The 7,017-nt window shown below is 48.0% G+C and overlaps 1 pseudogene; it reads left to right on the forward strand.

Moving 5' to 3' along the window:
* The first annotated feature begins 5,838 nt into the window (after positions 1 to 5,838).
* LOC126092984 (5S ribosomal RNA) lies at positions 5,839 to 5,956 on the forward strand (annotated as a pseudogene).
* The last annotated feature ends 1,061 nt before the right edge of the window (positions 5,957 to 7,017 follow it).

The raw sequence follows: 7,017 nt of genomic DNA on the forward strand, positions 1-7,017 counted from the left end.
GTCACGATCAATAGACCACCCTGTATATTACCATAGACCTCTAAAGGCCAACAAGAAATATTAAAAACATCAAAATTCAACTAAGATAGCAATAAAATAATTTAAAACCCGAAAAAGCAACATACGCAAGGTGCAATACCAATGGCTGAGGGGCACAATTAAACTTCATAATTTTAAAATACACTTAAAGGCAGAAGGCCGCAGTGTTTAAGCTTGCAAGACAAATTTAAAAATTTATTTTGCAAAATTTTGAGGAAACAAAACAAATAACCATAAGCCTAAAATTTAAAACAGCCTTTTTTTTTTTGGTCATCAGTCTACTGACTGGTCTGATGCGACCCGCCACGAATTCCTTTCCTGTGCTAACCTCTTCATCTCAGAGTAGCACTTGCAACCTATGTCCTCAATTATTTGCTTGACATATTCCAATCTCTGTCTTCCTCTACAGTTTTTGCCCTCTACAGCCCCCTCTAGTACCATGGAAGTCATTCCCTCATGTCTTAGCAGATGTCCTATCATCCTGTCCCTTCTCCTTATTAGTGTTTTCCACATATTCCTTTCCTCTCCGATTCTGCGTATAACCTCCTCATTCCTTACCTTATCAGTCCACCTAATTTTTAACATTCGTCTGTAGCACTACATCTCAAATGCTTCGATTCTCTTCTGTTCCGGTTTTCCCACAGTCGATGTTTCACTACCTTACAATGCTGTACTCCAGACGTACATCCTCAGAAATTTCTTCCTCAAATTAAGGCCGGTATTTGATATTAGTAGACTTCTCTTGGCCAGAAATGCCTTTTTTGCCATAGCGAGTTTGCTTTTGATGCCCTCCTTGCTCCGTCCGTCATTGGTTATTTTATTGCCTAGGTAGCAGAATTCCATAACTTCATTGACCATCTTTCTTACAACAGATAATTAAACACCGGCGGCAGTCAGAGGGCCTCCAGGGAGGTCGGTCTGCCCTCGTCCACTCAGGTGAGACAGGTGGTGAGCCCAACTACACTTGATGCGTCGGAACCCAACCAGGGGACAACCACAGACCGACCGACAAAACGACTTGCTTCGCGTCAATCAGTACATGAGAACTCAAGCCGGCAATGCTTCAACCTGACAATCCACAATGAAGTATGTATTAGCTGTCAAAACTACACTCATGTTCGACGTCCTGGGCTGGTGAACCACGAAGCTCGAGGCGATCGGACAGCTCCAAACACGCTGCGACACTGCGCACGGCCCGGCAGCAGACCCAGGTGACTGCACCGCACGGAGATGTCCTCCCTGGTCCTCATCAACCGACCAACTGCCCGCTGCTCCGTCCGCGATTGCTGCTCCGTCGCGACTGCACTGCTGGTGCGTCGACCACTCACTTCCAGACACACGACGGCGGAAATACTGGCTCGGACCCAACCATACAGAGGAAACACGCCCATTGGCAAAACGACATCCCTGCACTACGAAAGGAGCGACCCAAGTTCCACAAGATCGTAATTGAAGGGGCCCAGAAGCGCTCGGAGGGAGAACCAGTTACACGTTGCCTGACGACACGACCGACCTCTGACAGCCAATACGCCGACAACATTTAAAATAGTTGTCAGTGTAAATAACGCCAATAACACACACAACCTGGCAAACGCTTGCACGAAGACCTGAACGATACACAACAATAACCAAGCACACACGAAGACAAATCGGGATTCGATGCACACACACACCTACACACACACACACACACACACACACACACACACACACATGGCCGACTCTTGAACGATCAGCGAGCCAAATCGCGTCTTCCGGTAGGACGTCATACCGACGATCCACCAAGACCGCGGCCCGGCTGAAGGGATGCTTGGCGGCAATGGTCGGGCGAGCCATGTCGACACAGCCGGCCGTGGTGGCTGAGCGGTTCTAGGCGCTTCAGTGTGGAACCGCACGACCGCTACGGTCGCAGGTTCGAATCCTGCCTCGGGCATGGATGTGTGTGATGTCCTTAGGTTAGTTAGGTTTAACTAGTTCTATCTTCTAGGGGACTGATGACCTCAGATGTTAAGTCCCATAGTGCTCAGAGCCATTTAAGCCATGTCGACACAGACCTCACTACTCCAATCCGAATGCACTAGTGCCGCATTGCTGCTCCCCGACTGGCAGGTCCGGACTGCGCCCCAGACGCGTTCCAACTGACTGGCAAAGCCAAACTCGCGACGAAAACGGCGACCAAGTGACTTACAACAGACAACGAGCGGGAAGTAATAGCAGTCATCAAAGATATGAGAAGAGGGGATACATCGATATGCGCTGCTAACGCCGCTCACGGTCAGGCAAATCACCAACTCAGTGACAGTAGTAATTAAAATTAACGTAGTGAGATGGAAGTACATTAAAAACAGGGTGTAAAATACATGATGGCGGGGAACACGAGCCACACACGGCTCACCGTCAGCCAGCGCCCTATCTAACTCTTCTGACAGGAGTTCCATTATATCAGAATGTTTACTTGTGACAATTGTACCCGTTTTGTAAGGACTTTCCAGCACCGCCATACGTCCTGTGACTGAGTGATTTTAGAAAGTAAAACGTTACTCTTAGTGATTATAGAGCCTGGATATTCTTGTTACATTCAATAAAAGTTAAGCTGAAAGCTACCCGGGAGTAAAGTGTTACGTGCGGCGGCTTCCAGATCATCAGCTACAATTCTGCCCTTGTCAAAACACAGCGTGCGCAAAAGTTCAGTAGTGTTCTGATGGGATGCTCAGTTACAGCAGTTCCTGCAACCAAACTCTTGGGTTCTCTCTCAAGGTAGCCTCTAGGAAACCCTTGTTTGTATGACAGCTGGGAAGTCTGCGGTCTGTGTCCCTGGAAGATACTAACTATTCTCTGAAGCGGATCCAATGCTCGATGCTACCGGAGAACGGCTCTCGTTTAATCTGTGATGATCGAACACTGTCACGCGGCAGCACAGAAACTACCTAAATCTTCCTGACGGCCACGACGCCTGAAATTCAACACTTAGTAGCCTGTTTTGCCTTCAGGATGTCTCGTTTCGCCGCATCTGTGTATTCTTCGTACGCCGATATATCTGCTTCGTACTCTACGTCACCAAAAGTCTTGAACAGTGTTATTCAAGGTGATCAAATTACCGAAAGTCTTCTGCAGACCCCTGCTGACATCTTCCACCTCATTTGTGGCCATGAAGTTGTCGCGAATAGTAGAAGATAGAATTAAAATCATGTAGGCTGTAGGCTGGAAAATTATTGCTACAGATCAAGCGAGGCGGACGTGACCAGACTATCTCATGTGTAATGTGTACTCGACTAACAAGAGCGGAGTATGCAGTATCACGAGGCAAGCACAGTTAGTGGCAACCATTGGACACAGCAAACAGTGGAGAATGGCTAGTTCATCACGTAGGCATCACATGCTGCCGCGTGACTAGCCTACTCAGGGCTCAAAGTTCGGGGGTCTAGGACCTTCTGGAACAAGTGATGCCGGGTGCACTACCCCCCATAAATGCGGATAGCCGCTAGATCGAAGGACAGTGATGGAGTGAGGTACTTAGGACGCCGGTCCACGTTAGTCTGCGTCGGGATGCTGCAAGAGTTGCAGGAGAGTATTGAGCACAGCAACAAGTAGGGACTTAGGCTGAATCGACACAGCTCACACTTAGTCTGGTGCGCTCGCCTCTGCTGTATTAGGACTTAGGTTTGGGAAGTTAGGAATGGCAACTGCATAGCCAGATAGACAATCATTGGAGACTGTATATAGAATCTTATTTAAATCACAAGTGCCAGGGGTACTTCCAGTATAATCGTTCTATACATCGAGTGTTCATACATGAAAGCTTCCCTAAGATCCTATCCGAGTTCCGTACTCTTGCAGCCTTCTCTGCAACGGAGCAGTGAGGAGTTGGCGGCCCACACCACCGAGACCTCATGCCAAGTAAGTTCTCTGACGCGCACCAACGCAGTCCTTCCACTCCCTCTCAGCACACGTCAGTGGGACACGACAAAGTCACTAAGCGAGTTTGAGTTTATTTGGCTGACGGAGCGAGTAACATTGGAATGTCGCATTCTTTTAGCTTGGAGAGATACAGGGTAAAAATAATTGAACTACATGAAATAAACGTAAATTAGTTACGAACTACAGCGTGCACACACTTTATTCAACATGTAAACGTCAGTACAGGCACTCGGATTTAGGTTGTGACATGCTCGACATGCCTGCCATCATTGACGATGATGTGACGCCGACGAATAGCGAAATTCTGCATGATCAACTGAAGCGTCGGAACATCAGCGCTTCGATGACCTGAGTGGCTGTTTTCAGCTCAGACATGGATTTGGGGTTGTTGCTGTACACCTTTTCTTTAACATAGTCCCACAAAAAGGAGTCGCATGTGTTCAGATCCGGAGAATATGGTGGCCAATCGAGGCACATGCCAGAGACAGAATGCGGTCCCCAGAGTATTCCTCCAGGACACCAAACACTCTCCCGCTTCGATGGTTTCGAGCTCCGTCTTGTGTGAATCACATCTTGTCGAAATCAGGGTCACTTTGCATAATGGGGATAATTTCATCTTCCAAAACCTTCACGTACCGTTTGGTAGTGGCCGTGCCATCAAGGAATATTGCACCGATTATTCCGTGGCTGGACACTGTACAGCACAGACTCCCGTTGAGGGTGAACAGAACTCTCGATCGCGAACGCGGATTCTCAGTCCCCAAATGAGCCAATTTTGCTTCCCATCCGAATGAAAGTGGGCTTCGTCGCTAAACCAATCATTCATCATGTACAGGGCTATTACAAATGATTGAAGCGATTTCATAAATTCACTGCAGCTCCATTCATTGACATATGGTCACGACACACTACAGATACGTAGAAAAACTCATAAAGTTTTGTTCGGCTGAAGCCGCACTTCAGGTTTCTGCTGCCAGAGCGCTCGAGAGCGCAGTGAGACAAAATGGCGACAGGAGCCGAGAAAGCGTATGTCGTGCTTGAAATGCACTCACATCAGTCAGTCATAACAGTGCAACGACACTTCAGGACGAAGTTCAACAAAGATCCACCAACTGCTAACTCCATTCGGCGATGGTATGCGCAGATTAAAGCTTCTGGATGCCTCTGTAAGGGGAAATCAACGGGTCGGCCTGCAGTGAGCGAAGAAACGGTTGAACGCGTGCGGGCAAGTTTCACGCGTAGCCTGCGGAAGTCGATGAATAAAGCAAGCAGGGAGCTAAACGTACCACAGCCGACGGTCAACAGGATGGTGCTCCACCGCACTTCCATCATGATGTTCGGCATTTCTTAAACAGGAGATTGGAAAACCGATGGATCGGTCGTGGTGGAGATCATGATCAGAAATTCGTGTCATGGCCTCCACGCTCTCCCGACTTAACCCCATGCGATTTCTTTCTGTGGGGTTATGTGAAAGATTCAGTGTTTAAACCTCCTCTACCAAGAAACGTGCCAGAACTGCGAGCTCGCATCAACGATGCTTTCGAACTCATTGATGGGGACATGCTGCGCCGAGTGTGGGAGGAACTTGATTATCGGCTTCATGTCTGCCGAATCACTAAAGGGGCACATATCGAACATTTGTGAATGCCTAAAAAAACTTTTTGAGTTTTTGTATGTGTGTGCAAAGCATTGTGAAAATATCTCAAATAATAAAGTTATTGTAGAGCTGTGAAATCGCTTCAATCATTTGTAATAACCCTGTACTAATTCCCATCATGCCCACCAACCAACCTTGCAATTTGAAAGTCCTAACGCAAACCGTTCAGGAGTTACGACGATTTTATTTCATATATTTCAATAATTGTCACCCTGTAATCTGCTGGCAACGGCCTTGCCGCAGTGGGTACACCGGTTCCCGTCAGATCACCGAAGTTAAGCGCTGTCGGGCGTGGCCGGTACTTGGATGGGTAACCATCTGGGCCGCCATGCGCTGTTGCCATTTTTCGGGGTGCACTCAGCCTTGTGAAGCCAATTGAGGAGCTACTTGACCGAATAGTAGCGGCTCCGGTCAAAGAAAACCATCGTAACGACTGGGAGAGTGGTGTGCTGACCACACGCCCCTCCTTACCCGCATCCTCAGCTGAGGATGACACGGCGGTCGGATGGTCCCGGTGGGCCACTTGTGGCCTGAAGACGGAGTGCTTGTAATCTGCTGCTCCGCTATTTCCGGCCATGATCCGTGACAGTAGTCTGCAACCTTCCGTATTTATCTTCTCACTATGGATTGTTACGTAATCAATTACCTTCCCACGCTATAATCAACTATTATTTCAGCTACTAGTAAGCGGGTACTGTTATGATGACGACGAACGAGTCGTCGCCAATGTTGACTGGTGGCCAATGCTAAACAGAAACATATAAATCACAGCAGGTTTGTCAGTAAAGTGCTGGCTGCATGGTCTGGATCCGCAACGACTAAAACCATTAGAAGTCGTCGGTAAAAAAATAATATATATTGTACTTAAGTGGTTATACAGGATTCTTCTTGGCTGCATGCATATAATTATAAACAGATAGCTATTGAGGCCTCACTTAGGCCATACGTTACTAAGCGCCTTGTTAGAGGTTGCTTTCTATCAGCTGAAGGCTATGCTGCTTTACTACTTGACGTCCCGAGCAAGAGTGGACGAGAGCTCGCTAGAAACTTGATACAAGCCGCGGAGCGGCGCTGGTCACGACTCGCGGGTCCAACGATACTAGTACGGACCGCGGTCGATAACTGCAACCCCTAACAGGTGTGGTATCGAACGTTGATACCACAGATACCAACGCACTATGTTACAGTGATGAATACAGGTAAACAGAATCATGTGACTGACTTAGCTGGAGGCGTGGATAGCGCATCACACGCGAAGAGATACTGCCGTGTAGTTTCCGCGCAGTCGCTCGGAATCGGGCGCGCTCGATCAAAATGTCTTCGACGTCCTCGTGATTCCGAAAGTTCCCATTTGTGTCACCTCTTCAAGGGTTTCGGCTCCAGAAAATGTTGGGAAACAACTG

The sequence above is a fragment of the Schistocerca cancellata genome, chromosome 7 (assembly GCF_023864275.1).
Source record: "Schistocerca cancellata isolate TAMUIC-IGC-003103 chromosome 7, iqSchCanc2.1, whole genome shotgun sequence".
NCBI lineage: Eukaryota > Metazoa > Arthropoda > Insecta > Orthoptera > Acrididae > Schistocerca > Schistocerca cancellata.